Source organism: Nicotiana tomentosiformis, chromosome 3 (genome assembly GCF_000390325.3).
Source record: "Nicotiana tomentosiformis chromosome 3, ASM39032v3, whole genome shotgun sequence".
Classification (NCBI taxonomy): Eukaryota; Viridiplantae; Streptophyta; class Magnoliopsida; order Solanales; family Solanaceae; genus Nicotiana; species Nicotiana tomentosiformis.
This window is the reverse complement of record NC_090814.1, coordinates 122,857,696-122,880,803: the sequence shown is the minus strand read 5'-3', so window position 1 is coordinate 122,880,803 and position 23,108 is coordinate 122,857,696.

The window sequence follows — 23,108 nt, the reverse complement described above, 5'->3', positions numbered from 1 at the left end:
TGCCATGCATCCTCAATGCACCATCATCTCCAATAGTGACCTCCTTAGCATCACTGTGCTGGACCATGTCCTTAAGGACAAGTAAATGTGGGTCATCATACTGAAGCTCCCTGATACGATCATAATGAGAAGACCGAGAGACCACACAAGCCAATACTCGACTCAGATCAGAAATATCCAATCTCACAAAATGGCTGGCTAAGGCCTGAACATCTAACGCCAAGGGCCTCTCTGCTGCTGGAAGATATGCTAAACTCCCCAAACGCTCTGCCCGGTGACTCAAAGCATCGGCCACCACATTGGCCTTCCCAGGGTGGTACAAAATAGTGATATCATAATCCTTAAGTAGCTCCAACCACCTCCGCTGATGTAAGTTAAGATCTTTCTGCTTAAACAAATGCTGCAAACTCCGATGATCAGTGTAAATCTCACAAGGAACACTGTACAAATAATGCCGCTATATCTTCAAGGCATGAACAATAGCTGCTAACTCAAGATCGTGGACATGATAGTTCTTTTCGTGCACCTTCAGCTGTCTGGACGCATAGGAAATCACCCTACCATCCTGCATCAACACCGCGCCAAGACCAATTCGCGATGCATCACAATATACAGTATAATACCACGAACCTGTAGGTAATACCAATACTGGGGATGCAGTCAAAGCTGTCTTGAGCTTCTGAAAGCTCTCCTCACATTTCTCTATCCACCTGAACGGAGCACCCTTCTGGGTCAGCCTGGTCATAGGTGCTGCAATAGATGAGAATCCCTCTACAAAGCGACGGTAATACCCCGCCAAACCAAGAAAACTCCGGATCTCTATAGCTGAGGACGGCCTAGGCCAACTCTGCACTGCTTCAATCTTCTTCGGATCCACCTGGATCCCCTCACTCGATACTATATGACCCAAGAATGCCACTAAGTCTAACCAAAACTCACACTTTGAAAATTTTGCATATAACTTCTTTTCTCTCAAGGTCTGAAGTGCAGTCCTCAGGTGTTGCTCATGATCCTCCCGACTCCGGGAGTATACCAGAATGTCGTCAATAAACACAATGACGAATGAGTCAAGATAAGGTCGGAACACACTGTGCATCAAGTGCATAAAAGTTGTTGGGGCATTAGTCAGCCTAAAAGACATAACAAGAAACTCATAGTGACCATATCTGGTCCTGAAAGCAGTCTTCGGGATATCCGGCTCCCGAATCTTCAACTGATGATAACCTGAACGTAAGTCAATCTTGGAAAACACTCTGGCACCTTGTAACTGATCAAATAAGTCATCAATACGAGGCAATGGATACTTGTTCTTCACTGTGACTTTGTTCAACTGGCGGTAATCAATACATATCTGCATAGAACCATCCTTCTTCTTCACAGGGTGACACACTGGGCCGAATGAAGCCCTTATCAAGCAATTCTTGTAACTGCTCATTCAACTCCTTTAATTCAGGAGAAGCCATACGATATGGAGGAATAGAGATGGGCTGAGTGCCCGACAACAAATCAATGCCAAAATCAATATCTCTGTCGGGCGGCATGCCAGGAAGATCAGCTGGAAACACATCTGGAAAGTCCCTCACTACTAGAACTGACTCCACTGTAGGGGTATCAATACTGACATCTCTCACATAAGCTAGATACGCGTCACACCCCTTCTCAAACATTCGTTGCGCTTTGAGAAATGAAATAACTCTGGTGGGAGTATATTCTAAGGTACCTCTCCACTCTAACCGCGGTAAACCTGGCATAGCCAGCGTCACGGTTTTAGCGTGACAATTAAGAATAGCATAATGGGGTGACAACCAGTCCATGTCCAAAATAATATCAAAGTCCACCATGATGAGCAATAATAAATCGGCTCTGGTCTCAAAACCACTAAGAGCAATCAAACACGACCGATACACGCGATCCACAATAAGAAAATCTCCCACATGAGTAGATACATAAATAGGGGAACTCAAAGAATCCCAAGATACGCCCAAATATGGGGCAAAATAAGAGGACACATAAGAATATGTAGAGCCTGGGTCAAATAATACCGACACATCTCTATGACAAACTGGAATAATACATGTAATGACAGAATTAGAAGCAACTGCCTCTGTACGAGCAGGAAGTGCATAATATCAGGCAAGGCCTCCCCCTCTAGGGCGACCTCTACCTCCCCGACTCCACCTCGAGCTGGTTGAGCAGGTGGGGTGGCAGCTGGTGCTGTAATCATAGCCTGAGGACCCGGTGGAGCACGTTGTGGTTGAAAAGTCTGTAGAGGTGCACCCCTCCTTATCCTGGGGCAATCCCTCACCATGTGGCGAGTGTCTCCACACTCAAAACAATCTTTGGGGGGGGGGGCGTGGCTGCTGTGACTGGCTAGGGCCAGGTCTGCTGGACTGGCTGCTAGGAACACCCCGTGCAGGAGGCACACTAGATACTGGCGGTGCAAAATAAGGCTCCTATGGTCTAGAAGGAACTGGAACACCACTGGAGGCTGGAAGAGCTGAATGAATGGGGCGGCTTACATAACTTCTACTATGGCGAGTTGCTGGGGCAAGAGCTCCAGAATAATAACCAGCCTCTCGAGACCTCTTGGCCTCCCTCTCCTCTCTATCCCGGGCAAATATGCCCTTGAATCTCCTGGCAATACTCATAACCTGCTGATAAGAAATATCCATCTCCAATTCCATGGCCATACTACTCTGGATGCTGGTATGGAGATCCTCAATAAACCGTCGAACCCTCTCTCAAATTGTGGCAACTAAGGCCGGTGCATGTCGGGCCAAATCACTAAAGCGAACTGCATACTCTGACACAGTCATAGCACCCTGGCGCAGCTGCTCAAACTCTGCGTGCCATGAGTCCCTGAGGCTCTGAGGGACATACTCTCTCAAAAACATGTCCGAAAACTGAGTCCACGTAAGTGAAGCTGCCTCAGCCGGACTACTCAACTCATAAGCACGCCACCACTGATAGGCTGCTCCTCTAAGCTGGAATGTGATAAAAGAAACCCCGCTCGTCTCCGCTACGCCCATAGTACGGAGAATACAATGACACTCCTCCAGAAAACCCTGAGCATCATCTGTAGCCAATCCGCCGAAAGTAGGTGGGTGGTACTTCTTGTACCTCTCAAGTCTGAGTTGTTCCTCCTCAGAAGCTGCTGCCCTAACCTCGGGCTAAGCTGGAGCTACCGGCTGCATTGGTACAATCTCTGGAACCTGTTCGACCTGAACCCGCTGCTCTGGAGTACCGGCGACGGGAGTCTGTGCTCCTCCCCCGGCCTGAGATGTGGCAGGAGCAAGTGGAATCAATCCAGCTTGAGCTAAGGTGCTGAACTTGCTCAGAAACTGGGCTAGAGTCTACTAGAGGGCTGGTGCAGGAACAGGTATCTCAGGTGTCTGCCCTCCAGCTTGAACTACTAGGGGCTCCTCTGTAGCATCTCGTGCGGGTGCTCTGGCTGCACCACGTGGATGTCCTCGGCCTCTACCCTGGCCCCCGCTTCTCGCGGCTCTAGCAGGGGGCGCGGGTGCATGGTCATCAGAACCGCTTGTACGTGTCCTCACCATCTGTGAGAGAATAGAATACAGAAGTTTAGAATCTTTGAAGTCAACAATTTTCGCACGACAAGGAATCAAAATAGTAAAATTTCCTAACAGTTTCATAGCCTCCTGAAGATAAGTACAGACATCTCCGTATCGATCTGCGAGACTCTACTAAACCGGTTTGTGACTCACGATACCTATGAACCTAGAGCTTTGATACCAACTTATCACGACCCAATTTTCCCTCCGGGTGATGTCGTGACGGCACCTAGTCTCTACAACTAGGTAAGCCTAACATTTTATGGAATAATGAAATAAAAATATAAATTTAACCAACTATTCAAAAGTACACAACAAATCCCAAAACCCGGAACATCGTGAATCACAAACTACAGAAGGAAAAATCTAGTATCTTTATACATCAGAGTCTAACAAGGAAATATACAGAAGATAATGGACATGATAAAGAGTAAAAGGGGACTCTGAGGGAACGTGGCAGATATACCTTGAAGTCTCCAAAGCTATCCCGGCTCACTGATAGTGCGGCTGATAAGGTGCACCTGGATCTGCACACGAAACACATGTGCAGACAGTAGCATGAGTACACCACAATTGGTACCCAGTAAGTGCCAAGCCTAACCTCGGTCGAGTAGTGACGAGGTCAGGTCCAGGCCCTATTGGTAAATATATATTAAAAAACAATATAGAATGTAATACCGTAATAAAATAAAGGCTGAAATTTAATAACAATAAAATCATAGAAGGTAACAGCTCAGTACACAGAAACTCAATAGGGGATCTCCCAAGATACCATCTCGTAGTCCCAAACGTAAATGAGCAGGGGGATCTCCCGGAATACCGTTCCGTAGTCCCAAAGTAAATATGCAGGGGGATCTCCCGGAATACCGTTATGTAGTCCCAAAGTAAATATGCAAGACATGGGGATCTCCTAGAATACCGTTCCGTAGTTCCAAAGTTAATATGCAGTACAAGGGGATCTCCCGGAATACCGTTCCGTAGTTCCAAAGTAAATATGCAGCGCGAATGATAGAAATACAACTACATCACGAAATCTTTACAATTTGGACTAAGTACTAGTCAGGGAAGAAGCAGGAAATTCACTAAGCATGCTGCACATAATTCACGTAAATAATTAAGACACGTAGACATGTTGTATTAGACTGAACATGATAGCTACACATATTGGAATAACTCAATTAAGAATGAAAATAGATTAGTACTCGTTAAAATGGTATAACTCAAACTAACAGGAAAACATGTTGCTGCTCAATAAGAAAAATTGAGTTTTACCACAACTAGCCCGTGTACGTACTCGTCACCTCACGTACACGACGCTCACATATCATAATAGTTCCAAATCTTAAGGAGATTCCCCCCCCCCCCCACAAAGTTAGGCAAGCACTTACCTCGAGTCAAGCTCAATTAATTGGTCACAATGCCTTTCCCACGAATATCCGGCTCCGAATGGCCCAAATCTAGCCAAAAGAAATTACATATCGTAAACACAACAATAATAAACTCATCTAATTAACAAAATCAACACTTTAACGAAAATTCCGAAATTAACTCAAAATCGCCCGTGGGGCCCACTTCTCGGAATCGGGTAAAAATCATAAAATAAGAAAGCCCGTTCACTCACGAGTCGAACCATATCAAATTTACTAAAATCCTACACCAAATGGTCCTCCAAATCCACAAATCAAACTTCTAAATCCCTAACCTCCAATTCCCAAATTTCAGCTTAAATACATACTAACTAGGTGAAAAAATACACGGGGACTTACCTCAAGAAACCCCTCAAAAATCTCTCAAGAAATCGCCAAACCTGAGCTCAAAATGTTGAAAATGAGCAAAAATCGCGACACCGCACCTGCGGAATTTCCATCGTAGGTGCGGAAAAGACTTAAGGGGATTGTGTCTGCATCTGCGAGAAATGGGCCGCACCTGCGCGCATGCTCCTGCGGAATTTTTCCGCTTCTGTGATCCCTCATGCCTTGGCCCCTTCTGTTTCTGTGTTCCATCTTCCGCATCTGCGGATGCGCAGATGCGGTTATACCTCCGCACCTGTGACCTCTGGCCTTTTCCTTCCAAACCGAACCTGCGTCACTGTGCTCGCTTCTACGAGGCCGCACCTGCGGACTTCTCACCAGCAACTTTAAAATTCTTCTAAGTCCAAGCTTTTACCTGTTAAGCACCCGAAACTCACCCGAGGCCCTCGGGACCTCGACCAAACACACCAACCAATCATAAAACACCATACAAACTAAGTTGAGCCCTCAAATCATATCAACTAATGCTAAAATCACAAATCATCCTCCGATTCAAGCTTAAAGAACTTGAAACTTCCAAATTCGACAACTGATGCCGAAACCAACCAACCCAAGTCCGATTGACCCCTAATTTTGCACACAAGTCATATTCAACATTACGAACCTATTTTAACTTCCGGAATCGGAATCCGACCCCGATATCAAAAATTCCACTACCGGTCCAAAACTCCAAAAATTCGATTCTCGCCAATTCAAGCCTAAATAAGCTACAGACCTCCAAAACACAATCCAAACATGCCCCTAAGTCCAAAATCACCTAACGGAGCTAACGGGACCGACAGAACTCCATTTCGGAGTCGTCTTTACACAGTTTCGACTACGGTCCAAATTCTAAAGCTTAAGCTCTCATTTAGGGACTAAGTGTCCCAAAACACTCCAAAACTCAAAACCAATTATCCTGGCAAGTCACAGTAGACGAAATAGATATGGGGAAAGCAGTTAATAGGGGTTCGGGGCTCTAACTCTCAAAACGACCGGCCGAGTCGTTACAGTTGAGGTCCCAAGGACCTCGGGTGTGCTTCGGATCATTTTAGGCTACTTTGGATGCTGATATCTGGTGTTTTTCTTCGCGTTCACGAGGAGCCTCTCGCGTTCGCGGAGAAGGATTTGACTTCTGGGATTCTGTTCTTCGCGTTCGCGAAGAAGGAAATCTTTGTTGCAATAGTCTGACTTTGGAGGCTCATATGTCGCAATCTATAAGGAATTTGGAGATGATCCAAAAATGAAAATTGTAGCTCTTTGTGTCTAGTTCTCAGAAAGGTAACCCATTTTTAATTTGGAGTTGTGTACCAAAAGTTATGGTGGATACACTACAGGCTATTTGGGAAGAGTTTGGAAATCTCGGTTGCATAGGGCTTACTGTAGAAGCTTATATCTCGCAATATATAAGGAATGAGGAAATGAACAACAAATGAAAGTTATAGCCCTTTGAGTCTATTTTCCAGAAAGTTAAACCATTTGTCATTTGGAGTTTTGTACAAAAAGTGATGACCATTATACTAGAGGCTAGAAGAGTTTGAAAATAGTTGTTGGAGAATTTGTTCATCGCGAACGCGAGGGAAGGGTCGCGAACGCGAAGAACAAATCCCTGGGCAGCAGAATAAAGTCTAAATTTGTCTCATTCTTCCATTTTTGGACCAAAGAAGCTCGGGTGAGGCGATATTTCGAGAGTTTTTCAAGGGAAACATTGGGGTAAGAATTCCTAACTTGATTTTGGTTAAATTACATGAATCTAGTGTTGTTTTTTTGACTAAATTAGTGAATTGAGTTGAAAATGGTAGAAATCCTCTAGACTTTAATTTAAGATTTGAAGGGCGATCCGTCATCAGAATTTGATAATTTTGGTATGGTTGAACTCGTATCGGAATAGGTGTTTAGATTTCGTAAAAGTTTTGTCGGGTTCCGAGGGGCGGGTCCCACACTGACTTATTAGAATAAAATTTTAAGTTGGTGTTTTATTATCCGAAATTATTTTCGATGAATTTTAATGAAGTTGTACAATTAATTTGGATAGATTTGTGCTGTCCGGAGGTCAATTCAAGCAAGAAGGCAATTTTGCAATATCGACATAACTTCAATAAGGTAAGTATCTTGCCTAACCTCGAGTGGGGGAATTACCCCTTGGGCATTGAATCTTATGTGGAAATTATGTAATTTAAAAGCCGTGTACGCGAGGTGATGAGTACGTACTAAGTCTTATATGTGCAAATTTTATTGGTTTAAAGTATTAGACATTCAGGTGTGATAATTCAAGGATTTACTAATGCTAACAATTATCTAATTTAATTGTCAAGTTTGTATTCTATATAATAACTTGGTGTTATTGTCATTTGGATTTTATGTGAATTACGTGTGTTTGTTGATTTTATATTTTTCTTGGAATTAAATTCGTGATGGAATCCTTATCTGCAAATATTTATTAAATAAGTTTAAATTGCGGAGTTAATATAATTATCAAAAATTTGGATTGATGAAGGTGTTGCCCTATACTGAGTATTTTTCACCTATGTTGATTGTTTTGAGGTTTTATATACGTTTTGTAGAGCCTTGGGCTATTTGTTGATGAATTTATTGATTCTGCTACATATTTGAAATTTGGTTTTGGTCAGTGGCAAATTGTGATATGAATTGTTGTATTGTATTGTGATTTAAACACTCTCCTTGATGTTATTTATGCTTCCTACCTTGCTTGTTAATGATATACATGTGCTTGGTAAGGAAGAGTGTAATACACGAAGGGTGATGCCGTGCCATTTGAGAGTGTAAAGCACGAAGGGTGATGCCGTGCCATTTGAGAGTGTAAAGCACGAAGAGTGATGCCGTGCTATTTGAGAGTATAAAGCACGAAGGGTGATGTCGTTCCATTTGAGAGTGTAAAGCACGAAGGGTGATGCCATGCTATTTCATTTATATTATCAGGTGAAGATGAGAGTAAAGGCACGAAGGGTGATGCCGTGCAATTATTTTTATATTATCATATATTCATGGCACGAAAGGTATTTCCGTGCAGACGAGGACGAGAGACATACATTATATTGTGATATCGTTTTGTTGTGTCTACATTCATGCCTTTATCTTGAGATGTTATTGTGCACCTTTATTTTCTATGTGACTTGTAGTCGTTGTTGCTTCCTGTGTGCCTCCACTTTATTTCTTTTATTGTTATTGGCATTTCTCCCACCTAGTTGGTATTGTTATATGTATGCACGGTGAGAAAGATATAAATGCACGAAGGGTACCGTGCCAATTGATTTGATCTACATATATGTATTGGGTGAGAATGAGACAAGTGCACGAAGGTATTGCCGTGCCATTTGATGTGATACGTTGAATATACTTCTCACGCCAGGAAAGTAAAATGAGGTGTCACAAGGTGACTTTTATTTGAAAGAATTATATTTGAAGGATATTTACTTGAAAGAATTATATTTGAAGGATATTTACTTGAAAGAATTATATTTGAAGGATATTTACTTGAAAGAATTATATAAGAAGGATATTTATTTGAAAGAAGTATATTAGAAAGATATTTACTTGAAAGAATTATATTGGAAGGATATTTACTTGAAAGAATTATATTGGAAGGATATTTACTTGAAAAAATTATATTAGAAAGATATTTATTTTAAAGAATTATATTAAAAAGATAATTACTTGAAAGATGTATATTTAAAAGATATTTACTTGAAAGAATTATATTTGAAAGATATTTACTTGAAAGAATTATATTCGAAAGATATTTATTTGAAAGAATTATAATGGAAGGATATTTATTTGAAGGAAGTATATTCGAAATATATTTATTGAAAAGAATTATATTCTAGAGACTTTTATTGAAAAACTTATAGATAAAGGATGTATATTGAAAGGACTTGATTAATTGATTGTACCTGTGTTTATTATTCGTTTGAGTAATATTTTACGGTATTCCTGTTGCCTTGCTGTTTAAATCACTAGTTGATTTGTGTTGCTATCACTGCTATTTATTTTCTATTATTTTGTATATCATATTGCACATGTTATTAGATTAGTGAGTGTCTTGACTGTATCTCGTCTCTACTCCACTGAGGTTAGTCTTGATACTTACTGGGTACCGACCGTGGTGTACTCATACTACACTTCTGCACATTTTTGTGCAGAGCCAGGTATTAGAGATATCGGACTCGGACAGAGTTAGAGTGGGATCGCAAGGATTTAAGGTAGAGCTGCTTGGTCGTCGCAGTTCCTTGGAGTCTTTCCATTTTATTGTACTGTTATTTATTATTCAAACAGTATTGAGTATTCGATCCTTGCGATCATTTCATGTATTCGGTTAGAGTTCGTGATTCAGTACTACCAGTCTTGGGAGGTTTTTAAAATTATTTCCACTTTTGATTTCGATACGTGTATTAAATTATATCTTTATAAAAAAATAGCTTGAATTATGATTATAATCGGCTTACTTAGTCTTAGAGACTAAGTGCCATCACGACGCTTGTGGTGGGATTTTTGGGTCGTGACACTCTTTCTCTTTCTTTTGTCAATATCCCTACATTTTTTCATTGGATATTTGATCTATCTACCTCCCTCTCCTATCTTTATCATTTGTCCCAGAAAAAAAAGTTAAAAAAGAAAGATCTATCAAAAAAGAATAAAAAATTCTAAGGTTTCAGTTTGCTACAAATTTGTGAAGTTGTATATGTAATCACAAATTTTGATTTCCGACGCTCTTTGTGGCAAGTTTTGGTCGTATTCGCCTTAATATACTTCACTTTGGAGTTTGACCATCTAACTCATTTATGAAAGCGACAAAATTATTAGTACAAATTTAGAGGTATTGTGATAAGATATGCGTTTGTTTGGAGTATTTTGATGTTGAAATTATTGGGTGTTGTTAATTGACGGTAGATTATGGTGCTAATGCTAATTTTTGAAGATTTATTATAAGAAAAGCTAGTCCAGCATTAAAGGAACTTAAAGCTTAAAACTCATAAAGAGTGTTTGTTGAGTTTGTTGTTGTTTCGATTCGATGCTGACCAGAGTGTGATTGAAATGTTGATTGGAGGTTGTGGCAAAATTGTGAGTCAATTTGATGAAAAAATTGGAGATATATTTTTGGATTTTGGATTGAAATTGAGTTGAACTAGTCAAGAAGATGAATTTGTATTGTATACCAAAATATTATACTTTATACCATTTTGGTATATAATAATTAATTCAATCATATATAATTAATTATAATAGTATACTATTTCGGTATACAGTATAATAGCAATTTATACTAACTACCTACTCAAGTCAAAATAATTACCCGTTTATACCCATTTTAAAAATAATTACAATACATACCTATTCCACCAAAATTAATTACCCGTCCATCTATCTTTGCCTAAAAAAAGAGTTGTCACCATGGCCTTTTTAGTAAACCTCATATTCAATGGAAGTGATTAAGCTAAAGGCAAAATAACATATCTAAATTTTAGTATAATCGATGACGCACAAAATTGAGTTAATTAGATTATTTGACAACTGATATTATTTTAGTTTAATAATTGAATTAAAAAAAAAATTAAAACTCTTTGCATACAACTGTATACCCTGTTGGTATAGCTATATACTATACTAGTATCATATGTTAGTTGGAACATTTTTTGGTTGTATTAGCTACATTTAATTGGTACACTATTTGATTTTTCTTTAGTAATTGTAGAATAGTACAGTATCTTGAATTTTTTTAATTTTTCTTTATGCATGTGTATTATGTAATCATTTTGATTTTTTTCTTTATTCATTTGTTTTATATAATAGTATTATAGTACAATATCTTGAAATTGTTATAAAATAAAAGCAATTTAGTAAAACATGAACAAGAAATAGAGATAGAGAGAAGGAAGAGATTTTCTTCTTCAATTGTGTGTATTTTCTTATCTATTACAAGGCCTTTATATAGGCATGAAAAGTGAAGAAAAATATGTCATTGAATATGTCATTAAGCATAGAAATATGTCATTGAATATGTCATTAAGCATTTGAGAAGATCATGGAGGAAGAGTAGACATCCACCATAATTTAATTTTTCTTATAACACTCCCCCTTGGATGTCCATAGATAATGTGCCTCGTTAAAACTTTATTAGGAAAAAATCCTATGGGAAAAAAATCCTAGTGAAGGAAAAAGAGTACACATATTTAGAAATACGCCTTTTGGTTGCCTCGTTAAAAACCTTGCAAGGAAAACCTAGTGGGACAAAATCTTGTAAGGGAAAAAGAGTACAACGCGTATTAACTCCCCATGATGAGAGCATCAATTCACATCCTTGAGCCTTCGCATCCCAATCTTGTACACTAGTTTCTTGAAGGTTGACGACGGTAGAGATTTGGTGAACAGATCAGCCATATTATCACTTGAACGGATCTGTTGCACATTGATATCACCATTTTTTTGAAAATCATGTGTGAAAAATAACTTTGGTAAAATTTGCTTTGTCCTATCCCCTTTATGAATCCTCCCTTCAATTGGGCTATGCATGCTGCATTGTCTTCATACAAAATTGTGGGTAGTTTGTCACACTTCAAATCACATTTGTCTCGAATAAGATGTATTATAGATCTCAACCATACACATTCTCGACTTGCTTCATGAATAGCAATTATCTCAGCATGATTAAATGAAGTAGCCATGATTGATTGCTTAGTCGATCGCCAAGATATGACAGTGTCTCCATATGTAAACACATAGACTGTTTGAGATCGAGCCTTGTGTGGGTCATATAAATACCCAGTAATGGCATAACCAACAAGATCGGGACTGCAATCATTGTCATAAAATAATCCCATATCGGTAGTCCCTTTTAGATACCGCAATATGTGTTTGATTCCATTCCAATGTCTCCTTGTAGGAGCAGAGCTATATCTTATTAAGACATTAACTGAAAAAGTTATGTCAGACCTTGTAATATTAGAAAGATACATTAGTGCACCAATTGCACTAAAATATGGTACTTCGGGACCAAGAAGCTCTTCATTATTTCCATGAGGTCGGAATGGATGTGTTTTATCCATATATAATCGCTTTAAAATTATTTTAGTGTGTGCTGGTTGATGGACAAAAATTCCATCTTTCATATACTCAATTTGTAGACCAAGACAAAATTTTGTCTTTCCAAGATCTTTCATTTCAAATTCTTTCTTTAAATAGTGTACTGCTTTAGGAAGCTCCCTAGGAGTTCCAATGATATTTAAATCATCAACATACACGGTGATTATAACAAATTTAGATCCAGATCTTTTTATAAAGACACAAGGGCAAATTGAATAATTCTTGTACCCTTCTTTCAACAGGTACTCACTCAGGCAATTATACTACATGCGCTCTGATTTCAATCCGTATAAGGATTTTTGAAGCTTTATTTAATAAATTTCTTGGAAACCTTAATATGCTTCAGAACAATTTAAATCCTCAATGATTTCCATTATACGCATATCACATTTTTCTTGTATTTCTAATTTAAAACCTGAAATGGCGACATCCACCACAGGAGAACATGTCTCTATATAATCAATGCCAGGATATTTACAAATTTTCTTGTGACACAAGTCGTCTATATGTTTATCGACTTGATCTTTTTTTTTCGCACAAGAACACATTTATACCTCCACTGGCTTTATACTTTCAGATGTTGGGACTATCCGTCCAACTTCCTATTTTTCAGGTGAAATTAATTTTCATTGCGTATTTTTTATTTGGCCAATCATTTATCTGTCCAAATTTCATGACAGATTTGAGCTCAAGATCCTCGTCAATATTAATAATATTGAGCGCTACATTATATTAACAATATCGTCAACGATCATTTTATATTGGTTCTACTATTACCCAATAAAGACATAACTTATTGAGATTTCTTTATCTTATTATCTTCAGGTACCTGAGCCTCTCCCATGAGGTCTTATGAAGTGTTATGTCGTGGTGCTCTTCTAGAGCACTTGCCTCCTTATTATGACAATCTTGAACATTTGCTTCTCTCCTTCTTCAAGGAGCTTTATCTTTGGAACCGATTAGTCTATTATGCTTTATGCATGCCATAGACTCTATTCATTATGAACTTTATTTTATTTGGAGCATTAGCAGCTGAATATGATATTTAGTTTTGGGTCAGCAAATACGCCTGGCAATATTTTGCAAATGAATTATCACTTGAACTTCAAGTTCACATTTTCTCGTACGAGGATCTAGATGTACTCATAATAATTCATTACATGCATTACTTTTTTGGCTGCCCATTTTCTCCCCCTATTGTTGGGATCACCAACAAATTTCTTTAGCCTTATTTGGGGATCCATCTTTGTGCATTGTGGTGGAACAATTAAATCATATAGCACATTCATATTTCTAGATGGAAATTATTTGGTTTCTGACCCTGAACCGATTGTGATAGGGTGTAACGACCCGGTCGTTCGTTCTGAGAGTTATAGCCCTGTTTCCCCTATCTATCCTTATTTATGTGTTATTCAGATGTGTTGAGTTGTATCGGGTTAGTTGGTTCGGGTCCGAAAGGAACTCGGAGTGAAATAAGACACTTAGTCTCATAATTGAGAAATTTAAGTTAGAAAAGTGGATAGGATATGGATCTATGTGTAAATGACCTCGGAATTTAATTTTGATGATTTCAATAGCTCCGTATGATATCTTAGAACTTGTTGGTATATTTGGTTAAGGTCCCGAGGGGCTCGGGATGATTTCGGATGGCTAATGAGAAGTTTGGAAGTTGGAAATTTCATAAGATTAAAGTTTCTAGTGAGTTCGCATAAGACCTAAATTCCATTGAGCATAACTCTCATTATACGAAGTGTTATATGGTTTATTAAATGTCAAATGAAAGATCTTTGAGTCTAGTTTCTAACGCTTCAAACCGTTCATCATTTGGACATTCCTACAAGAAGTTATGACCAAATTACCAAAGGCTGGCGGAGGAGCCTGCGGATGCGAAGCATCCGAGGTCGCGTCCGAAAGAGAGGCTGGCAGTGAAGTGCTGCCATAGCGTCCAGGTCCGCATCCGACCTTCAAAGAGGAGTGAAGTGGGGATGCAAAGCATCCAGGTCCGCATCCGAAACCCAGAAATCTGGGCCTATAAATACAAGGTCGGGGAAGGGGGATATTTTGAGTATTTGAGGGTTAGGGTTCTTGAGGTGAAGGGACGATTTTGAGCTCAAATCAAGTCCAATAAACCAAGGTAAGCTGTTAATGATGTTTTGGGTTGATTATTACTCAATATACATGATTTCTAACATAATTCTTACATCCAAATACAAGATTTCATCATCAAATCCTCAAGAACACAAAAATTACCAAAGTTGTGATTTTTCAAGATTGATCTACTAGAGGTAATTCCAATGCTTCAAACTCATTTTTTATGAGTAGTTAGAAGTATTTGAAGCATTTGTTACAAGTTTTAATGGTTGAAAGATTGGATTATAAAACTCTAGTTCATGGCATGAATAATACTTTTGAGAAAATAAGAGAGAAGGTGAATGGTAATCTTGGCGATGAAATTTATGAATACAATGAAACTATGGAGTGGGTTACTAATGTTGGTCCCAATGAATGTTGATATTGTAGATTGAAGTTTCTTAGTATAGTAGATCGTTGTATTATCATTAAGAGGTGAATTTCAGTTTCGGATTGTTGGCATTGAATTGAGGAGACAAGAAAGCATTCAGAGGTGGATACGCACGGAGTGGAAATTTCCTGAGTATTGATTAGCTTGCTCGATGTTGGGTTCATCTTGTTGAGGTAAGTAACGATTGAAAATCTAGTCCTGAGGGTATGAAACCCCGGATTTTGTATCATTCTATTATTTTGAAGTGACGCACATGCTAGGTGACGGGCGTGTGGGCGTGCACTGTTGGGGATTTGTGACTTGGTCCGTCCCGTGGCAACTGTAAAGTTGCATACTTTTTTGAAACCGTTGATACTTATATGATTTAGAAAGAATTTCTGTAAATTGGGCTGAATGTCATGTTTGGGCCTTGCGCCAATGCTGTTTGGACCCCTAGGGGCTGTTTTGTATCATCCTCTCACTATTTTCGATTGAAAATCTATACTCAGTCATGGTTATACTTGTTTCCTGCATAACTCAGTCTTATGACTCTATTTTGATGCATATAAATATTTTGGACTGAATGCCCTGTTTTACTGAAATGCCCGAGTGGCTTGATTTCTGAGGATGAGTGTGGATCGGGGCTGCCCGCCTGCAGCATACTTGTGACTGAGTGAGGCTGAGGGCCTGATTTGTGAGGATGAGTGTGGATCGGGGCTGCCCGCTTGCAACATACTTGTGACTGAGTGAGGCCGAGGGCCTGATTTGTGAGGATGAGTGTGGATCGGGGCTGCCCGCCTGCAACATACTTTATTATTATCGCACGTGAGTTGTCCGTGCAGATTATAGCGCTTGGGATGAAGGATCCCCTCCGGAGTCTGTACACACCCCTAGTGAGCGCAGGTACCTACTGAGTGCGAGTGCCGAGTGATGAGTGATTGTGAGGTATGCCCGAGTGGCAAGAGTGATTGTGAGGAATGCCCGAGTGGCAAGAGTGATTGTGAGGTATGCCCGAGTGGCAAGAGTGACTGTGAGGTTTGCCCGAGGGGCTGTTTATGATTTCATCATTTTTACTCACATTTGTATTGAGCCTTTGTTTGAAAAACTGTTGGAAAAATGTCTTTAAAATGATTTTTACTGGAACTGGGTTTAAACGAGATGTTTTATTCAAATCCTGATTTTTAAGAGCATGTGGTATTTTGCTGAGATTTCCTGATATGAACGTTACATGCTTTATTGCTCGTCACTACTGCTCAGTCTTTATTTATTGTTGTTACTTACTGAGTTGGTGTACTCACGTTACTCCCTGCACCTTGTGTGCAGATTCAGGTGTAGCTGGACACGGTAGCGGTTATTGCGTGTTCTGGTTGCAGGTTTTTCTCGGAGATAGTAAGGTAGCTGTTTGGCGATCGCAGCCCCTGCTCTTCTCCCTCTTATCTTCCTCTAGTTGTATTTAGCTATTTTCCAGGCTAAGTTAGCCTTGATATTGTTAGACAGATTATAGTAGATGCTCATGACTAGTGACACCCTGATGTCGAGCTTTTCTTTTTCGCACTTCTGTTTTTCTTTGATTTGAACTCTTTAAATGGAGGTTTTTACCTTGAAATTATCTTTGAAATGAATATATCATTTTGTTTTGGAAATGAGTCGGCTTGCCTAGTTCCACGATAGGCGCCATCACGACAGGGTTAGTTTTGGGTCGTGACATAGGGAGAACTTATCATAACTTGGCTAGATGCATACAAGTGCCTAGGTTACATAGGTCTCACGAGTCATGAGCGGGTTTAGTAGAGTCTTGCGGATCGGTACGGAGACGTCTGTACTTATCTTCGAGAGGCTGCAGAACCTTTAGGAAACTTCACATTCTTGTATTCTATCGTGCAAAAACGATTTAGCTTGAGACATAACTCTTTTAATTCGTTCCACGCATCTCGTATGCGCACATGAGCACTCGGTATCAGTTGTGCATCGCCGGTTTGTGATTCTATGAATGAGGTTCGAGATGTGTATTATGTGTTTTGGTGATGGGCTAGTCTGGAGGACTTGAGGCCAGGTTTAAACCGTAGTTTTGGCTCGGTAGCTTCAGTTGTAATCTATACATTTGGACTTATATGTCCGATAATGTCCCTACGAGTGGAATTGTGGCTTGATGAGCAGTGGAATGGCTTGTGGTGAGTATGAAGTAACTACGGGAAATGTTAAGACTATGTGAATGTGACGAGAAGTGTTTTCTTGAAATGTAAAGGAAGGCCATTTGGTGCTTGGATTTTTCATTTTGATGCGACGTACCGTCTCGATTGTGAATGTTTTGAAGGATCTTTCACGTTGTTAAATTTTGGGGCAAATTAAATTCTCATGTATGTCAATGAGTTTGAACTCTAGAAGAGTAAATGGTTGTGTAGTAATGGAGGTTGCGAATGGGTATTTTGATGTTGATGGCTCGGGAAAGATAATCTTTGAAGAGACTTAGAGTCGGTAACATTTTATTGGTTTAGGTGCGAAAGAGATACATTTCGATTTGATGCAGCGGTTGGGTAGAAAGGTATGAAGGAAGACATGACGGGAAGTGTTTCGCGGTGGTTGAAGCACTAGCAGGTCAAGTAGGAGAAGTAGAGGTTGAGAAGTTTCTTAAATGAGATGATTTAACCGAAGTAAGAGTGGCAGATTAGCATATGAATTCACTAGTAGGGTAGTCGTGTGCCTTGAGAAAGTGTAGAATGGTTTGGAATCGTGTTAGTATGTGAATCGGCCTGTAAAATCTATTTGGAGTGATGGTTAGTGTACAAAGGAAAATTTTAATATGGCAGAAAGGAGTGTGTTTGAAATGAATAGAGGCGTGGAGATCTGATTATCGTGTCAGGTGCAATATGACTTGAGTTCGGAAGGTATTGTTGACGTATAGTTGATGTCAATAGGGAAAGTGCAGACTTATACAAATGGTGGGCGAGCATGAACTCAGGAGAATTTACGGATTTAGTGGTCGTTGCACTCAGTGCAGTGTCATTGGGAAATGTCGGTAAGGAATTCCACATGTGGGTTATCTCCTGTGTGCAGCTAGCGGTGGCGTGATGTTGATGAAGCTTTGCGAGGAATATTACTTGCTACCCGGTAGGAAGTCGTGTGTGTGATTTTGGCTGGAGATTCAGAATGTTCATGAAAGGCTTAATAAAAGACTTCGAGAAGTCTGGCAGGTTAATGGTGTGAGACCTTGGTAATTGAGAAGGAGAAATCCTTACGGATTCTAATTTTATATAATTGCAGCTTAAGGCTAAGTGGGGGAGTCTGTTATCGACTAGTTGATTACACGGTTATGGGTCATATTAGTTTCGATTCGGGGTATATCGGTGAGTCAGTTATGAGTTGCAGAGGTCGAGATCGAGGATGACTCGGGTAAAGGAATTTCTGGACACAAGTTGTATTACGCTCTATGGTTATAGGAGGACCATAAAATAATTGAGCGGTTATTCACTGAGAATATAGTGTACATGGAGTAGAAATTTGCTCGGTTGCGTAGGAGTGCGGGTTACTCTTTATTCCCTTAGCTGTTGGTGTGCTAATGGGGCACAGGTCGTTTCAGTCCGTTTGGTCGGTTAATTCGAGAATTGAGTAGAGTGGATGACTCTTGAGAATAGTTCCAATGGATTCAAGATTTATAAATATGGCTAGAAAACTGGGAGTTGCATTGAACGGTGTTGAGACTCGTGGCATCTTATATCATTGTGAATTATGCATTTCAATATCAAGAAGGCGAAGGAAACAGTTTTAGGTTCACATAAAGTCTCTGCAGAGTAAGCATTTTTGGTTGTGGAACCTTTGGGATACAAAAAAAAAAAAAAAAAAAGAAATTCGGCGGCTTATAAGCCTTAGGACGGCCTGATTCTATGCTAGAGTTCGTGGGGTAAGTTTTAGTTAAGGATAGTAGTGTTCTAACAAGGAAAAAGTAGCAATTTGAAGGCAATTTAGAAAGGACTTGGAGAAATAGGACAGCTTGGTAGTAGGTTGGGTTAGCACAATAATGGGTATGATCGGTTCTTTGGGTACTTATGATGTGGCTAGTATCTACAGGTGTTTCGTGGCAATACTCTCGAATTTGGAAACCTGTGTGGCTTGGTGGAGTTAGAGGAATTCAGTTCAGATAGCTTGGTTATGTGCAAATGGATTTCAAAGTGTTCATGATGGGTTCTACCATGGTTTGAACCAGATATTTTCTACCGATGTACGGAATGTGTTGTGTGTTATGATTTTCTCCTAGAAAGAAGCAAGAAAGAGGCTTCTGACTAATAATGTATGTAATTTTCTAGTGACTCAGAGTTGATAATGGAATTCTTATGCTTGTCACATGATGGCATAACAGATGTGGTGTGTTGTGCGGGAATAGGGTTTACATGTACCAGGTCACAGTTCAGTTTTGAAGGGAAGGACATAAATTCTTAGGCAGCATGAATGGTTTCTGATGACTAGGTGGCACGGAAGAAGTTTCAAAGTATTTCTCGTGGGAGGATTGTGTATGAGAGAGGTGTTAGGCAATCGGGCGATGGAGGTGGAATCAAATAGGGTGATTCATGTATTCTATGGAATTGAAGATTGGGAGTTCTCATGAGCAGATTGTTTCATGGTGGTGGACTGTGAAGTTGTGGCCGGAGCTAGCCAGATGATAGAAGGTGTTATGATTCCGTCATTGTGGACGTTCGGAGGTTGTTTATCTATTGGTGGCTGACCATAGTTGATTCGGGGCCCATTGGTAGGCCCAATTAGGATGTGTATTCTACACCGAGCCGGATTGATCGGCTCCATACTGCTATTATTGAAGGATGTGCCATTCGGTTGATGTGAAGCTTATTCGTGTTCTGGAATGATCTGTGAGTTACTCTTCTATGCTACGAAGAGTTGTGATTCGTTGGTTATATGCACATATGGTGCGGTTCTATTATGGCCTTATAGCGGAATTTGAGCGAGAATAGTATTGGATATTGCTTGGTTGATGACGTATTGGTCACGTTCTTTCAGATTTTATGTGGCATGATGTCGTTTGCTTCTCTGTGGTTATAGTAATGTACTTTGGGTACTTGATGTCGAATTGCGCATGGTTATTGATTTTAGCAGGGTGGCTTGAGGTGTTTCATATAGACCAGTATTTGGATAGGGTCGCGTATTGCAGCAGGGTTATGTTGAAATATGATCCCTTGTGTAAGATTCGTATATTATGGTTCTGCGGTGTGTAATGGGTTATTAGCATTGCGTCAGGGTGGTACTCGTCGAGCTTGCGGAACGGTTCTCCTGTTTGGGTCATTATTACGATTGGGTACATTTGGAATGTTGCTATCTGGTGCACGGATTGCACGGGTTGTGGCTTTAAATTGTATTGATGTGTCATGTCACTAGAGTGGTCGTGCTAGAGGAGACGAGGTCATTGGGCCTAGAATGGATGCTATCAGATTGATTGTGGTATAATTAGGAGGATAATATCGGAAGTCGGCTTTGAAATTGGCTATAGTTCTTGTAGAAGGAACGGGAGCTCCATGACCTGTTGGTCTAATGAATGGTTATGAATTCGGTATGTTTCTTTTATCATCGGCAGTGTACGAAGGTTTTAGAATGAGGTTTTGTCTGATATGAGGTTTATTACCAGAACTTGTTAATTTGAGTCGATACTGTGATTTGAAATCATTGCTTCGAGCATTCGAGCTATGCGGTATTTGAATTTGAGTATTTGAGTTATGGTTACGGCTTTTGGTACAGCTTGTTCAGACTTATACGGTATGTAGAAGCGAACTTCTAATCTTATAAGAAATTTCGGATGTCGTAAATTTGATTCGAAGGCTTATGGGCTAGGTTGAATTGAGGAATTTCAGTTATGCTATGCTATCGGACTTGTATGGGTTAGAGTGATGTGGGATCACCCCCGGGTATGTGCATGGGAAAGTTACACAGTGATTTGATGGCTTTTGGAACAACTCTAGGCACGTTCGAGGACGAACGTATGTTTAAGTGGGGGAGGATGTAACGACCCGGTCGTTCGTTCTGAGAGTTATAGCCCCGTTTCCCCCATCTATCCTTATTTATGTGTTGTTCAGATGTGTTGAGTTGTATCGGGTTAGTTGGTTCGGGTCCGAAAGAAACTCGGAGTGAAATAAGACACTTAGTCTCATAATAGAGAAATTTAAGTTAGAAAAGTGGATCGGATATGGATCTATGTGTAAATGACCTCGGAATTTAATTTTGATGATTCTAATAGCTCCTTATGATATCTTAGGACTTGCTGTTATATTTGGTTAAGGTCCCGAGGGGCTCGGGATGATTTCGGATGGTTAATGAGAAGTTTGGAAGTTGGAAATTTCATAAGATTAAAGTTTCAAGTGAGTTCGCATAAGACCTAAATTCCATTGAGCATAACTCTCATTATACGAAGTGTTATATGGTTTATTACCTATCAAATGAAAGATCTTTGAGTCTAGTTTCTAACGCTTCAAACCGTTCGTCATTTGTACATTCCTACAAGAAGTTATGACCAAATTACCAAAGGCTGACGGAGGAGCCTGCGGATGAGAAGTATCCGAGGTCGCGTCCGAAAGAGAGGCTGGCAGTGAAGTGCTGCCATAGCGTCCAGGTCCGCATCCGACCTTCAAAGAGGAGTGAAGTGGGGATGCGAAGCATCCAGGTCCACATCCGAAACCCAGAAATCTAGGCCTATAAATACAAGGTCGGGGAAGGGGGATATTTTGAGTATTTGGGGGTTAGGGTTCTTGAGGTGAAGGGACGATTTTGAGCTCAAATCAAGTCCAATAAACCAAGGTAAGCTGTTAATGATGTTTTTGGTTGATTATTACTCAATATACATGATTTCTAACATCATTCTTACATCCAAATACAAGATTTCATCATCAAATCCTCAAAAACACAAAAATCACCAAAGTTGTGATTTTTCAAGATTGATCTACTAGAGGTAATTCCAATGCTTCAAACTCGTTTATTATGAGTAGTTAGAAGTATTTGAAGCATTTGTTACAAGTTTTAATGGTTGAAAGATTGGATTATAAAACTCTAGTTCATGGCATGAATAGTACTTTTGAGAAAATAAGAGAGAAGGTGAATGGTAATCTTGGCGATGAAATTTATGAATACAATGAAACTATGGAGTGGTTACTAATGTTGGTCCCAATGAATGTTGATATTGTAGATTGAAGTTTCTTAGTATAGTAGATCGTTGTATTATCATTAAGGGGTAAATTTCAGTTTCGGATCGTTGGCATTGAATTGAGGAGACAAGAAAACATTCAGAGGTGGATACGCACGGAGTGGAAATTTCCTGAGTATTGATTAGCTTGCTCGATGTTGGGTTCATCTTGTTGAGGTAAGTAACGATTGTAAATCTAGTCCTGAGGGTATGAAACCCCAGATTTTGTATCATTCTATTATTTTGAAGTGACGCACATGCTAGGTGACGGGCGTGTGGGCGTGCACTATTGGGGATTTGTGACTTGGTCCGTCCCGTGGCAACTGTAAAGTTGCATACTTTGTTGAAACTGTTGATATTTATATGATTTAGAAAGAATTTCTGTAAATTGGGCTGAATGCCATGTTTGGGCCTTGCGCCAATGCTGTTTGGACCCTTAGAGGTTGTTTTGTATCATCCTCTCACTGTTTTCGATTGAAAATCTATACTCAGTCATGGTTATACTTGTTTACTGCATAACTCAGTCTTATGACTCTATTTTTATGCATATAAATGTTTTGGGCCGAATGCCCTATTTTACTGAAATGCCCGAGTGGCTTGATTTGTGAGGATGAGTATGGATCGGGGCTGCCCGCCTGCAGCATACTTGTGACTGAGTGAGGCTTGAGGGCCTGATTTGTGAGGATGAGTGTGGATCGGGGCTGCCCGCCTGCAGCATACTTGTGACTGAGTGAGGCCGAGGGCCTGATTTGTGAGGATGAGTGTGGATCGGGGCTGCCCGCCTGCAACATACTTTATTATTATCGCGCGTGAGTTATCCGTGCAGATTATAGCGCTTGGGATGAAGGATCCCCTCCGGAGTCTGTACACACCCCCAGTGAGCGCAGGTACCTACTGAGTGCGAGTGCCGAGTGATGAGTGATTGTGAGGTATGCCCGAGTGGCAAGAGTGATTGTGAGGAATGCCCGAGT